General features: G+C 47.9%; 1 long non-coding RNA gene across 1 annotated transcript; it reads right to left on the bottom strand.

Annotated features, from left to right (window-relative positions):
• Nucleotides 1-2,422: 2,422 nt before the first annotated feature.
• On the bottom strand, nt 2,423-13,738 carry LOC310834336. The gene is made up of 3 exons (XR_014559200.1): nt 13,409-13,738; nt 9,692-9,798; nt 2,423-2,835 (listed from the first exon to the last, which is right to left on the bottom strand). It is a non-coding gene; the product is annotated as an uncharacterized lncRNA (long non-coding RNA).
• Nucleotides 13,739-15,609: the final 1,871 nt, after the last annotated feature.

The following is a 15,609-nucleotide window of genomic DNA, read 5'->3' as shown; positions in this document are numbered from 1 at the left end:
CCCGGGAACGGCTTCGACTGGCCGGCTAAAGCAAATGAGAGTGGCAACACGAGAAGAGGCCTTTTCTGTGGTGGCTCCCCATTTGTGGGATGCTCCCCCCAGGGAGGCTCACCTGGTGCCTTCATTGCAAATGTTTAGACGCCAAGCGAAAACATTTCTCTTTAATCAGTCCTTTGACTGAATAACTTTCTATGGGATTTTAGAGGTGTGGGTTTTTTGTGTGTGTTTTTAGGGGTGTGGGTTTTTGTTTTTATAGTGCGATTTGTTTTTATTTTTATGTTGTGATCCATCACGCGATCTTTGGCTGAAGGGCAATATACAAATTTAATTGATTGATAGATTGAATAGGAAAAAGTTGCCTCCAATTGATTTATTGATTAATAATAGGAAAAAAACTGCCTTCAGCTCCCCACTTCACACTCTGCCAGGTCAACACTGCAAGCAACCAGTCCTGTGCCCGGTGGCAGAAGGGTCTGTTCTCTTTGCTCCCTCAAGCTGGGAAACAGTTCAGGCACCTCCTCCGACCCTGACTCAGATGATCTCCATACTTTCTTCTGATCCCCTGTTCCCCTTGCAAAAAACTCTGCTCTACAATGGTGTTTGGCAGCAGGGAAGATGGAAGGGAGGCTTGTTTGTTTTAAAGAGGAAAGTTGTTTCCAATGGAATGAAAAACAAAACCAAACACATCATGGAAATCTCTTGCGCTCTCTTGGGCTTCGATCAGCACCAGAAAAACCCCCAAATTTGGGTGTAATCTTGATCTGGCAGGTTCCCCGCTACACAACTTGGCCCCTTAACTATTTCAGGACTGGTCTGGGTGCTGGAAATTTGTGTGGTATTTCCTCCCTGCTCTCTCTCCCCCCCCCCCCCACCAGTCGCTGCCTGACAAGCACCCAGGAGAGAAGCCTTGCAGAGGGATAATGTGGAATTCTCCGAGTCAACAGAGGCACCCAGGTGAACCTTGAAAGGGGCTGGACCAAGGATGTTGAACTTTTGTTCAACTCCACGCCAATTATCGCTGATCAATGGCTGTGCTGGCTGCAAGGGATGATGGGAGTTGTAGTTCAGCAACATTAGGAGAGCCACAGATGTGCCTTGGGAAGCACCAGTGGCCCATTCAAGACCAGTAGTCAACCTGATGCCCTGCAGATGTTGCTGGACTACAACTCCCATCATCCCTTACCAGTGGCCATGCTGGCTGCTAGGGATGATGGGAGTTGAAGTCTAACAATATCTGTGTCAGGGCAGTGACTGAATGGATGAAGAGGAGTGGTGGGAGGCACCAGCCAAGGAACCTCCAAGAGAAACCCCAGGGGAGGAAGGCTCAGAGCCAGGGGATTGGAAGTGTGACACTAAGGAGAGGTCAGAGGGAGACAATTGGGAGAAGGGGCTGATGCTGAAGGGGCAACAGGGTTTAGTGAGAAGGAAGAATCGGTGGCAGGGAGCAGTTAAGACTCCAAGGCTGAAGCAAAGATGGGGGGTCAAGAAGCTTCTGAAGACTCCAGAGAGTCTCCCCCTCCTGTTGCAAAAGCTGCCCTCCTCCCCAGTCTCCAAGAACGCACATTATAATGAGGAGGGCAGATCAGGAGGTATGCAGACATAGCTTAAGACGGCTTGAGAATCATCTGGGAGAGGAGAAATCTTAGAAAGGGTTGAAGATAGGGGCTTTCAGTCCTGGCAACTGCTCCACAGGGGCAAGACTATTTTTGGAAGCCAAATATTCGATGGGGCTTCCAAGGCTTCTAATTGGCTGCAGGAGCTTCCTCCAGCCAATCTGAAGCCATTCCTTGGTTTCCGAACGTTGTGAAAGTCGAATGGACCTCTGGAACGGATTGCCTTCGACTTCCAAGGTATGACTGTATAGGGAAGTTTTTTAATGTTTAATATATCATTATGTTTTTATATATGGGATGCGGGTGGCGCTGTGGGTTAAACCACAGAGCCTAGGACTTGCTGATCAGAAGGTCGGCGGTTCGAATCCCCGGGACGGGGTGAGCTCCTGTTGCTCAGTCCCTGCTCCTGCCAACCTAGCAGTTCAAAAGCATGTCAAAGTGCAAGTAGATAAATAGGTACCACTCAGGCAGGAAGGGAAATGGCTTTTCCGTGCGCTGCTCTGATTCGCCAGAAGTGGCTTAGTCATGCTGGCCACATGACCCAGAAGCTGTACGCCGGCTCCCGCGGCCAATAAAGCGAGATGAGCGCCGCAACCCCAGAGTTGGCTACGACTGGACCTAATGGTTAGGGGTCCCTTTACCCTTTACCTTTTATGTTTTTATATGTGTTGGAGGCCACCCAGAGTAGCTGGGGCATCCCAGTCAGATGAGTTGTTGTTGTTGTTGTTAAATAGGACATCCCTATTTTCATCGGGAAAATGTTGGAGGGTAAATTCTGAGCTGGGATGGACCCAGGTTTTGAATCATCCTAAGGCAGTTTGTTGTGCTCCTATGAAGGATACAGCGAGATGTCAAAGGCCCACATTTTCCACACGCGACTCATTTCCATCCATCCATCTTTCTCTTTCATAATTGCAGCCCTTATCTCTGAGGGCGGCCTGCCTCCTCCTCCAGGCAATGGGGCTGCCATCCACAACTCCATGACCTTCTCCCCTCTTGGCTTGCAAATTCTACCAAAAAAAGAAATCCCTGCACTCTTTTGGCAAGCAAATGTGATCTTTTCCTCTGCACATGGAGGAGTAGGCCAATGGCTCACGGCTCTGGTATCCTTCAGGCTCTCCAGGCCTGTTCATATTTCTTCAGGGGGTCAGTGACACCCTCTTGCAAATCTTTGCACCAAAAAGGAGTGCGTGCTGTTCTTGTGACCGAGGGTAGATGTTAACTAAAATTAGGAAGAAGTTTTAAAAATAAGAAAGAAGTGTTGTCACAGGATGAGAAGGTCGTCAAGAGCTTGCTATTTCTGTTAAGGAGGCAGAGAGGAGGGGGAAGCAGCAGCAGGAAATTTATGAGGTTTTTGGTGCAAGTTGAAACCTTGCATACTTTGGCTCATGAGAGCCAGCTAGTTGAGGCTGCAGGTACATGGGATCTGCTCTCCTCCTCAGCTTGGGACAGCATAAGATGACATCACTCCATAAAACAGCAGCGGCAGATCTGTCATCAGGAAATAAAATCAAACTGTCAAAGTTTGCCTGTCCAGACACAACCCGTTTGCCTCCAGAGTCAAGGAAGAGTTTTGGATTTGGATTTGATATCCCGCCTTTCACTCCCTTTAAGGAGTCTCCAAGCGGCTAACATTCTCCTTTCCCTTCCTCCCCCACAACAAACACTCTGTGAGGTTAGTGGGGCTGAGAGACTTCAAAGAAGTGTGACTGGCCCAAGGTCACCCAGCAGCTGCATGTGGAGGAGCGGAGATGCGAACCCGGTTCCCCAGATTACGAGACTACCGCTCTTAACCACTACACCACACTGGCTCTCCGAGGAAGGAAAGATGGAGGTGTCCTCATTGCACTGTGTAACAATTAGTAGTAGTAGCAGCAGCAGCAGCAGCAGTAGTAGTACAGTGGTACCTCAGGTTAAGTACTTAATTAATTCGTTCCGGAGGTCCGTTCTGAACCTAAAACTGTTCTTAACCTGAAGCACCACTTTAGCTAATGGGGCTTCCTGCAGCCACTGCGATGCCAGAGCATGATTTCTGTTCGCACCCTGAAGCAAATTTCTTAACCCGAGGTACTATTTCTGGGTTAGCGGAGTCTGTAACCTGAAGCGTATGTAACCTGAAGCGTATGTAACCCGAGGTACCACTGTACAGTCATACCTCATGTTACGTTTGCTTCATGTTACATTTTTTCAGGTTGTGTCCCGCGGCGACCTGGAATTACTGGAAAGGGTTACTTCTGGGTTTCGCCGCTCATGCATGCACAGAAGTGCTAAATCGTGCCACGCACCTGCGCAGATACAGCATTTCAGGTTGCAGGGTTTTCAGGTTGCAAATGTGCCTCCGGAACGGATCCCGTTCACTACCAGAGATACCACTGCATTGTTATTTCCATTTACATCCCATTCTTTGGTCAAAAAAGTCAGATAGTTGTTTATTTCCTTGACATCTGATGGAAGGGTGCTCCACGGGGTAGGTGCCACTACCGAGAAGGCCCTCTGCCTGGTTCCCTGCAACCTTACTTCTCGCAATGAGGGAACTGCCAGAAGGCCCTTGGAGCTGGACCTCAGTGTCTGGGCAGAACAATGGGGGTGGAGATGTTCCTTCAGGTATACTGGGCCGAGGCTGTTTAGGGCATGGGTAGGCAAACTAAGGCACGGGGACCGGATCTTGCCCAACCGCCTTCTAAATCCGGCCCATGGGCGGTCCGGGAATCAGCATGTTTAAACATGAGTAGAATGTGTCCTTTTAATTAAAATGCATCTCTGGGTTATTTGTGGGGCCTGCCTGTTGTTTTTAAATGAGTAGAATGTGTGCTTTTATTTAAAATGCATCTCTGAATTATTTGTGGGGAATAGGAATTCGTTCATTTTTCCCCCTCCATAATATAGTCTGGCCCCTCACAAGGACTGAGGGACAGTGGACCGGCCCCCTGCTGAAAAGGTTTGCTGACCCTGGTTTAGGGCTTTAAAATCAGCCCCAGCACTTTGAATTGTGCTCGGAAACGTACTGGGAGCCAATGTAGGTCTTTCAGGACTGGTTTGATATGGTCTTGGCAGCCACTCCCAGTCATCAGCAGAGCCCTGCTTGATGTCAGGCTAAAGGCCGGTCCATTCCATGGAATGATGCCTTTGGGAAGCACAAAAGCAGAGCATGAGTGTATTTTTCCCCAGGAATTGATATTGAGAGGCTGATAACTGGAGGCAGCAGGAACATCAGCCTTCTGCTGAGTCAGACCGTTTGTGGGTAGGAATTTAAGGAAGCCCGTAATGATGTACACTCACCGTGCTTTAAAACTAAATTAAAAGGCAGTGACCCCGTCTCACCCCAAGGCATAGGGGAAGAGGCAAGACCTTTTTTAAAAAGAAGTTTTATTAATACTTTTCATAATTCAATAAAAAGAAACTAATAACCAAAAATAATAAAAATAATGAATGAAAGAAAAGAAAAAGAAAAAGGATTTTTTAAAAATACGAAGTCCTCTCTCAGGTGTACCTTAACTTTTGTCCTATACAGAAAAGGCTTTGCCCTCTCATTTTCTCACCTGAGGGCATCCATTTATCCCCCCCACCCTTTCATCCTGGAATATCTCATCTATCTGCCTCTCACACAGGGTCCGGAAGAAGCAAGACTGATGGCTTAACCGCTTAATTTGGCAGTAGACAGGCACAGGGGTCAAATTTGAGTCAGTTTGCATTTAAAGGCAAACCTACCCAATTGGTACTTCATGAAACAATATACAAAGCAAAACACAGCCACCCTTGGGAATTCACGCTTCTCCAAATTTTGCAATGCAGCTTTCTGGCCAAGTGTACAAAAAGCCTATACCAAGGTAAAAATGAGCATAAAAATGCATATATTAGTGAATAGGACATGCAAAAAAAATCATTATGTTAGTGGAAATTGCTTGCAAGTATGCATTTTAGTCAAAACTACAGTATGTACAAAAACATATTTATTAGGAGAAATTTCCACTAAAAGGCTGGTGGATTTTCATCATTTTTTAAATTAAAAACACACACACATATCACAAATGGTTGCATAGATGTGGAAATCTGAATTTAAGATTGAAAAAGAAAAAGAAACATGGAGAACTGAAGTTGACAATTTGTCCATCTGTCATTTTAGCAGCATAAGCTGTTCTACCTCAGCCCAAGGCTGAAATATGTGGCATCTCTACTTTTGCCTTCTTCATCATCCTGGTCTACTCTATATGGTTGCTTGTAAAGTTGATTGAGACAAATGTGAAGTGTTTTGAACCCTCAAAAGTGCAGTGTAAACGAAAAGTATAATTTAATTTATCATCATCCCTCTTTAATATTGTTCAGAGTTCTATTTCTTGCTCAGACAGAGCTGTGGTATCCAGCACGGCGTTCCATCAAGAGTGGAGTTAGGAGATCTTTAGGAATTTCCTGATTATATAGGAAGTCTGGAGAATGACAGCTTTTTTGCTTTGCATTAAGCAGAAACAGTTTTCCTTTGGAACTAAGCCCTGAGCTGTTACCAAAATCAGGATTATATGAATTGTCTTGATTTTCCAGACATGCTCTATTTCCACAGTGTTGTTTTCCTTTGACAGTCAGGTTTTTTTAAAAAAAATTTCGTAGGTTTTTGTTGTTGTAGTTGTTGTTGCAATGCTATGAAACGTACATTATAATAGCCAGTTTTAGATTTGCTTGTGAATATCATTCTCAGTCTGTTGTAATCTATCATTTTATCTGCTGTCCTTTCCTGGAATGGAGATGCAGTGACGATTAAAAAAAGAAGAAGCTTCACCTGTTGGATTAAGGCCTGTGCAGGCAGCTGTTCAAAGCATCAAGCCACAGCCCACTGCAATCTTGAGACCCTTTTCTGCTATGTTTAGAACAGAAGAGGAGCCTGCTGGATCAGGCCAATGGCCCATCTAGTCCAGCATCCTGTTCTCACAGCTGTGCTGGTCCCAAGGGTTACCCGTGAGGCGGGGTCTGAGTCCAGTCCAGTCCGAGGTTGAGGGTGGGGTATGGAGGCAGTCCATCAAAGCTGAAGCTGGGTCCAAGGCAGGGAGTCGGGTGAGGTCAGGAGCTCCGGCAGAGAAGCAGGACAGGGTGCAGACAGGAGCAGGCTACCAACAATGTTGCTCCCACAACCTGGGACTGGGGCTGGCTGGTTTTTATCTGCCCCGAGGCACAGGGCGGCCCCGGTCCACCTGCCTCTCCTGGCCTGGAGGCGAGCACTCCTCCTGCAGGAACTTAGTTCCCTCCGCCTCTCTGCCCTGAGCCTCTGCAGCTCAGGAGAGGCTGGAGGGTTACCGGACCCAGAGGCAACCTCAGCTTCCCCCTATGGGGTTGAGAGTGGAACACCTGCAGGCAATGGGTCCTCCATCACCTCAGGAGCCAGAGCAGACTCAGCTGGTGCCTGCACCTGAGGATCCAGCACAGGTGAGGACCCTTCAGGCTCAAGCCCCAGCCCCGCTCAGCTGGTTCTGGAGGCAGGGACTCCTGTGCAGGCTGGGATTCCTCAGGTTCAGCTTCCGAGTCCGAATCCCAGGCCATCACAACAGCGGCCAGCCAGATGCCCCAATGGGAAACCTGCAAGCTGGATTGAAGCCCAAGAGCCCTCTCCCCTCCTAGCAGCCATTGACAGCCTTTTCCTCCATGAATTTGTCTAATCTTCCTTTAAAGCCATCCAAGTTAATGGGTATCGCTGCCTCCTAGAAGGATCTAGAAAAACACATACGGTTAGATCATCAAAGCTGGATTGCAGGGCTTCTTGCTTCAGTGAAATGGTGGTTCCGTTCGACTCGAGGGTTTCGGTTTAGGAAACGGACTGTCAGGCCCCACCACAATTTGCCCAGACATTTCAATGGCCTTGTTTGTGTTTCTTGAAAGGATCCAGCTGTCTCTCTTTTTCCCCCTGGCATTCAGAAGATCTGTTTCCTCCTCCTGAGAACAGGAGGTTGGCTCCCCTTTGCTGCTTGGCAGCTGCAAGAGTTTGTGGAGAGAGTGTTTGCTGACTGTGCCCTGAGGGCAGTGCTGAAATGGAGATGGAAGGCTGGATTGAAGTGCTGTGTTCCTGAGCCTTGTCTCTTTTCCTCTGTCCGGGGCTCAGCCTTACGACAGAATGGAACATGTAAAGGGAGAGAGCTCCTCAGAGCATACACAGAGTGCATTTCACTGACACCGTGGCTATTCATGCACTACTTTACCTCGTGTTCAGATGCATAGGAAGGTGCCTTATACAGAGATAAACTCTAGGCCCATCAACCTCAGTACACTGGTACCTCGGTTTTCGAACAGTTTAGTTCATGAACAACTTGGAACCCAAACACTTCAACACCGGAAATAGATGTTCCGGTTTTCAAACTTTTTTCGAACTTTTTTTCGGAAGCCAAACATGCTCCGTTTTGAGTCCCCCTGTGTTTCCTGTTGCACTGCTCATTTGTGCCCCCCGTGTTTCCTGTTGCACTGCTCATTTGCGTCCCCCCATTGTAATTCAAGCCTTCCATTTGGTGCTTTTGCTATTTATTTTGCATTTTTTGTTTTGAGGCTTTTTCAGTTAATTTGTTTTTGTGACTATGTGGATCCCAGTTCAGCTACTGATTGATTGTGTGACTGTGGAAATGGATAAGCGCCTCCCATCCAAACAATGACTATCATCAATGCAGTGTTTTAGGGGTTGTCTTTAAAAGTCTGGAACGGATTGATCCGTTTTGCATTACTTTCTATGGGAAAGCGCACCTTGGTTTTGGAACGCTTTGGTTTTGGGATGGACTTTTGGAATGGATTAAGTTTGAGAACCAAAGTACCACTGTATTTCTACACTGGCAGGCAGTGTCTCTCTAGATTTTAAAGCAGGGGTCTACCTGGATATGTTAGGTAATCAACCTGGGACCTTCTATATGCAAAGCAAATGCTCTAGCACTGAGCTAAGGCCCCCTCCCCAATGCACAGTCTGATAACTCATCTTTCGAAAGGGGCAAACATTGCTACATTAAGATCTTGCAGTTACCCGAGACACCTTGCAAGTTTCCATTCAAGCCACTGATCACAATAATGCAACACTGCAACTTCCGGCCCCTTCTTGGGCCAAGACCTTGGAGCACTGAAATTGGAGTGGGATGCTCCTGTCTGTCTGCTAGCATTCTTTCCTTTTTCTTGATTAGATGCACTTGGATACAGGCACAGGATTAACAGTTTGCAACCTCGTCAGGCTGACTTTTCTCTGTCCCGGTTTCATGGACCTGACTTACCAACCTGCTCAGGCCTCTAGCTCTATGGGAGAGAGACTCATTTCTTTACCAGAGTTGGCATGCCACCAAAACCTGCGCAAGAATGCCAGACTGCCACCACCATCAAAAATCTTGCTCGGGCCTCCCTTGCGAGACACAGAGACGACACCAGCGAGAGAAGATTCTGGCTGGGATCCCCCTAGGGAGTCAGAGGCGCCACACCCGAGACAGAAGACAAAGGCGAAGATGGAGAAGAGAGTCAACTCCATCGGGGCTGTTCTGTTTCCCTCTCTTCTCCCTCCAAGCAGACAGCAGCCCCACTTCTTTTCTGTCTGGGGCATGGACCACTCTGTACCAAGACTCTCAGCTGCGTCTTTCTTGCTCACAGGGGCTCCATCTGTGGGGTGGGAGGGCGAGGACCCCCAAAAATTGTCAAGAAGGGGGCAAACAGCATGCCAACACATTGCCTGGCATGTGCAAGTGATGTTGGCATGTTGCAAGGCATGCGCACGTCACACGGCCCCCACAATTTGGGGGCAAGACAGCACACTTGCTTGCTCCCTAGAAAGGCCTCTTTGTGTGTGGCTACATTCATACCACACATTTCAAAAGCTATGATACCCCTTTAAACAGCCACAGTGTCCCACAAAGAACCCTGGGAGTTGTAGTCTGTTAAGGGTGCTGAGTGATGCTAGGAGACCCCTATTCTCCTTCCAGAGCTACACTTCCCAAAGTGCTTTAACCTTCTTCTCAGGAAACCCTGGGAACAGTAGCCAGAGGCGTTCCCAGGGTTCCTTGCGCCCTTGGTAAGGAGCTGTATCTGTTCTCCCCACTCCCCCCCCCACCCCCCAAAAAAGAAATCACTTCACTGCTCACCTTTGTGTTGCGGTGTCAAGATGGGAAGATTCTCCCACATTTGATCTTGCTGCAACAGCGGTGGCACATCATCACACACATAGCTGATTTTTGCACATGCCCCAGACCTGCGCCCCCAGCGAAGGGTCAGTTTTGCCAGTCCCTAGATACACCTCTGATTGCATCTCGGGGGGGGGAGTATATGGGTCTCCTAAGAAGGTCAGCAGTTCAAATCCCCGCGATGGGGTGAGCTCCCGTTGCTCAGTCCCTGCTCCTTCCAACCTAGCAGTTCAAAAGCATGTTAAAGTGCAAGTAGATAAATAGGTACCGCTCCGGTGGGAAGGTAAATGGTGTTTCCGTGCGCTGCTCTGGTTCGCCAGAAGTGGCTTAGTCATGCTGGCCACATAACCCGGAAGCTGTACACCGGCTTCCTCGTCCAATAAAGCGAGATGAGTGTCGCAACCCCAGAGTCCGTCATGACTGGACCTAATGGTTAGGGGTCCCTTTACCTTTAACAACTCTCAGCACCCTTAACAAACTACTGTACATGTCCATTATTAAAACATGCCCTGTTTATCTATTAGATTAGTTATCTGAAGTGTTGGTACCATCTGTTGCCTGCTCCTGTTTCCCAAATAGTCCTACGCGCACCTCCCCGTTTATGGGACCTGTGCTGAGCTAGTTCTGAGCACATGCCGTGCCTTTGCATAAGGACAGAAGAAGAGCCTGCAGGATTAAGCCAAAGGGGCCTGACCTAGGCCAGCATCTTGTTCTCACAGTGGCTAAGCCAGGCATAGGCAAACTCGGCCCTCCAGATGTTTTGCGACTACAACTCCCATCATCCCTGACCACTGGTCCTGCTAGCTAGGGATCATGGGAGCTGTAGTCCCCAAACATCTGGAGGGCCGAGTTTGCCTATGCCTGGGCTAAGCAGATGCCTCGTGGGAAACCCTCGAGCAGGACCTGAGCACAAGACTCTCCTGTGACTTCCAACAAGTAGCGTTCTGAAGCATGGCTGCCTCCAGCTGCGAAGGCACAGCATAGCCAGACTGGCTAGCAGCCATCAACAGTCGTCCTCCATCAATTTGTCCAATCCTCTTTTGAAGCCATCCAAGTTGGGAAGGTGCCATCACTGCCTCCTCTGGGAATGAGTTCTGTGGTTCAGCTATGTGCTGTGTGAAGAAGGACTTGTGTTTATGTGTCTTGGAGAGTCCAACATCCAACTTCTTTGGACGTCCACCAGTTCTAGTGCTACAAGAGAGGCAGAAAAACTTCTCTCTCCCTCTCTCTCTCTCCCTCTCCCTCTCCCTCTCCCTCTCTCTCTCTCTCCACTTTCCCCATGATTTTGTAAACTCATACCATGTTGCCTCTTACTCACCTGTCCTCCAAACTTTAAAAAGTCCCAAATGCTGCAACCTTTCCACTTAGTGGATTTGCCCAACCCCCTGCATAATTTTTGGTTGCCCTTTTCTGAACCATCATGGCTAGAAGCCACAGATAGCTTCATAATCCATGAATTTGGACAAAGCTGAACGTTCCAGGGTTACGAGATGTTATAGGAATTTTAAGGTCTCAAATATAGAATAAATATTCATAAATGCACACATATCTAAATATATAAACCTGAAATAGTATGGGAGAGCAACCCTGAAGCCATTTGGACTCTCCCAGTGACCTCAAATATTCCTCTGCAGTAAGGGAGGCAAATGGGGAAAGCCTTCCCATTGTCTTTTCCCTTACCAATCCTGTCTTAAGGGCATTATTTGTGTATGAATAGGGTGAGCCTGTGACCTGGATTCAGGAACTCAAGTAGTAACCATCATGAAAGAATGGCCAGGCTGCCCAGGTAATGCAATCAGTGATCATTATCAGGTATCCTGGCAGACAGGATTTCTGCTTTAGACCACCTCCTTCTGTGATGTATGTATGATGTTTTGGGGGTGGTCTTGGGCTACAGGGTGGGCAATTTCAAATGTCTATATAAGGGATTGTGCACCATTGTTCAGGGTTCTCCTCCCTCCTGCGTGTAGTGAGTGGGGACCCTGTTGCAAGAGTTCCTTGAATAAAGATCAGGCTTACTAGCCGCTTTGCTTCTCAATATACTCTGGTTAGCCTCTGTTATTTTCTCCTACTGATAGGGAACCCACTTAAGGACTCTATGCGGGCTCCAGAATACCCCATAAGGGAAAGGGAACAGTTTTTCTTATAACAATATCTCCTCTCACTCTCCTATTCTCTATGCTAAAAATACCCAGCTCCTTCAACCGTTCCTCATAAGGCTTGTCTTCTAGACCAGGGGTAGTCAACATTTTTTTCCTACCGCCCACTAATGCATCTTTCTTGATGGCAAAATTTCCTTACTACCCACCAGTGCTCGATGGAGGAAGGATTCAGCTTGTGCCGTAGAACCCCCTGCTGCCCACCTAGAATCCTGAAATGCCCACTAGTGGGTGGTAGGGACCAGGTTGACAACCCCTGTTCTAGACCCTTGATCATCTTATTTACCCTCCTCTGTACACATTCCAGCTTGTCAACATACAAGTTGTGGGATGCGCAGGAAGTCAGGCCATCGGTCCCCTTGGCTCAGTGTTCTCAGTGACTGGCAATAGGGGGCATTTCCAGCCCTACCTGGCTATGTCTTGGGGATTGAACCTGGGCCTTTCTCCATGCAAGGCAGATTCTCCCCCACTTAGATATGGCCTGTCCCCAATCATAGGAGGCTGTCTCATGCCAAGTCAGAAGCAGTTTGGGGAATGTCTGTGGCTCTCCAGATCTTGCTCAGCTCCCAGCTCCCATCATCCCTGACCTCTGGCCATGCTCAGCGCCCCCAAATTACCATGGATAGTGGGGGAGCGAAGATGCGCACTGCCAGCCATGGTGGGGTGCGCAACTCTCCCCCATGCCGCTGTGGGAGAGCAATCCCTCCAGAGGCTTGGGAGGGAAGCTGCGTGCCCGCCAGCCATATAGTTGGCGGGGCGCAGCTTCCGTCCTAAGCCTCTGCGGGGATCGCTTTCCTCCCACAGAGGCTTAGGAAGGAAGCTGCATGCCCGGGGCACAGCTAATGGGCGTGCAGAGAAAGGGGAGGCCACCGGCAAAGCCGCACAGCTCCCCCACTTGCAGGGGTGCCCCTGAGAGGCCAGCGCCCTGGTGCAACGTGCCACTAAGCCCTATGGGAAAGACGGCTCTGCAAGGCAGATGCTCTCCCACTTACCGTATTTTTCGCTCCATAAGGCACACCTGACCATAAGGCGCACCTACCTTTTTTTGGGGGGGGGGGAATTCAAGAAAAAAAATTGCTGCTCTTGGGGGCTTTTGCGGGAGTTGGGGGAAGTGAGAGAGCCTCGCTCTGTCCCTTCTCCCACCTCCTACAAAAGCCAGGGATAGCCACGCGAAGCCTCCCCAGGGCAGCGGGATGAAGGCTCCCCGCTGCCCTGCAGAGGCTTCGCGGGCTACCCCAGAGCTGCTCGACCCAAAGAGCAGGTGCTCTTTGCTCCTGCTGCTCCCCGAGCTTGTGGGGCTGGCAGTGGGGAAAGCCGAGGTTCCCCCACCGCCAGCCCCGGGGACCACACATTCGCTCCATAAAACGCACAGACATTTCCCCTTAGATTTGAAAAGGAAAAAAAGTGTGTCTTATGGAGTGAAAAATACGGTAGATATGGCCTGTCCCCAATCATAGGAGGCTGTCAGAAGTAATAGAAGGAGAGAACACCACCAAGCTATTTTTTGAGCACATCTTACAAGAGGCCACCCCATCTCCCCACTTCTGTCAAAGGAAAAATGTGGGAGTTATCAGCCTTTCTAGGACTCCAGGCCTTCCCCGTTTCCTGTGCCTCTTGAGGACTACACTTCCTGTCTGTGTGCGAAAGCACACTGCTGCAAAGAGTCCTGTTTTGGCTGGATTATGATGTCACTCGACAACAACACCATGCGCGATGGGAGCCACGCTGCCGGGACTGCCTCACATCCTGCCCGGTTTCACATGCTGAGTCACACAGGCTGTGTCACATGTGCCTCACTTGCTGCCTGTTCTCACATGCTGTCAAGGCTGCCGTCCTTAAGCGTAGTTCATCTCCTCTGCAGTGGAAAAAGGGGTCCAGCAATGGGGCCTATGAGGTCTCTGACCTTTTCTCACCTTACAATATGCCATTGGCAGGGGATGAAGCGAATGGGAGCATTTTAACAAGGCAAATTATCCAGCTTCTCTTTTTGGTCTGAAGGACAAAACTGATTTCAGGAGCCCTTGTGGTCATTAAGAGACATATACGGTCATACCTTGGTTCTCGAACAGAATCCATTCCGTAAGTCTGCTCGATTTCCGAAAATGTTCGAAAACCAAGGTGCACCTTCCGATTGGCTGCAGGAGCTTCCTGCAGCCAATCGGAAGCCCCGTTGGACGTTTGGCTTCGCAAAAAAGTTCACAAACCGGAACACTTACTTCGGGGTTTGTGGCGTTCAGGAGCCAAAACGAGTCACAAGGTGTTCAAGAACCAAGATACAACTGTACTTCCAAATCTGGAAGGTCAGGACTGCATCCGTACCAGTCGTTTAAAGCACTGTTATATAATTCTAACAATAATGGCTGCCCCAAAGAATATTGGGAGTTTGTTAAGGGTCAGAAAGTTGTTAGGAGATCCCCTATTCCTCTCACAGAGCAAGCATTCCCAGAGTTCTCTGGGAAGAAGCATTGGTTGTTAAACCACTCTGGAACTGTAGATCTGCGAGGGGATTTGGGGCTTCCCTAGCAACATTCACACCCATAACGAACTATAGTTCACAGGATTCTTTGGGGGGGGGGATGCCATTACTGTTATGAGTGGTATCATAGTTCTTTAAATGTATGGTGTCGAAGCAACCTAAATACTCACAATCTATTACAGAATATGAGCTTTTGGTGGAGTTTACTTCTTTTTCTTTCTACCTCCACTCCTCTCGCATTACTATTTTTTAAATTATTTCTCTCCCAACTACACACACTTTGTTTTTTTTAATTTCCTTAATAAACTTGCAATTAAAAAAATCATTTTAAAATGCATTCTCCGCCAACCTGGCTCCCTCCAGATGTTTTGAACTGCAGGTCCCATTAACCCCAGCTGGCAGAGCTCTAATGCACAGGATCTGTAGGTTCCCAAGTTGGGCAAGGCTGAGTTAAGATTATATGAGTCACTTGACCCCAAATAACCTCTTCTATCTCACTCGACGTGTTGCAAAAATAAAGTAAAATATGGACATGTTGTGATTCTTTTTACCATTGTTTTCCTGGTTTTTTTTATTGTAATGTTCTTATTTAGTGAGATTTATATGCCGCTTAATCAAAAAGGTATCGCTAATCAGTTCACATAAAATAGTATTAAAATAATTGCTAAAAAATAGCAAATAAAACAGACTTTGAAAACAGTAGACATAATAAAAATGATAAAAATATGAAGATCAATAGATTTTGAAAACAAATGTAAATAATAAAATTACATGTCTCTGTGTGCTTAGAGTTAAGGCAGTGCTCCCCAATCCAAAAATCACAGAATCATAGAATTGTAGAGTAGGAAGGGACCCCCAAGTGTAATCTACTCCAACTCCCTGCAATGCAGGAACATCCTTCCTTTGGCTTCTGAATATTGCCCTATTGGACAGCAATGTTGTGTCCCTTTGTATTTTTTCCTTGCAGACTGGCCTCTTTGTGCCTTGCAGAAGGGAGTTTAGAGAGATATGGCCAACTGAAATGCAGACCCTCCAAAAGTCCCTATTTTCCATGGACAGTCCCGGATTTACATAAGCTCTCTTGGTTTCTGATTTGATCCCAGAATGTCCAACATTTCCTTAGGATGTCCTATTTTCATTGGAGAATCGGTGGGAGGGTATGGAGTTAAGCAAGGAGATAAGTCACTATACAACTTTTAGAAGACATCCGAAGGCAGCCCTGTACTGTATAGGGGAGGGTTTTT

Source organism: Podarcis gaigeae (genome assembly GCF_964106915.1).
Source record: "Podarcis gaigeae genome assembly, chromosome: 16".
Lineage (NCBI taxonomy): Eukaryota > Metazoa > Chordata > Lepidosauria > Squamata > Lacertidae > Podarcis > Podarcis gaigeae.
Note: the sequence above shows the minus strand (reverse complement) of the source record. Positions and strands in the feature narration are given on the sequence as shown.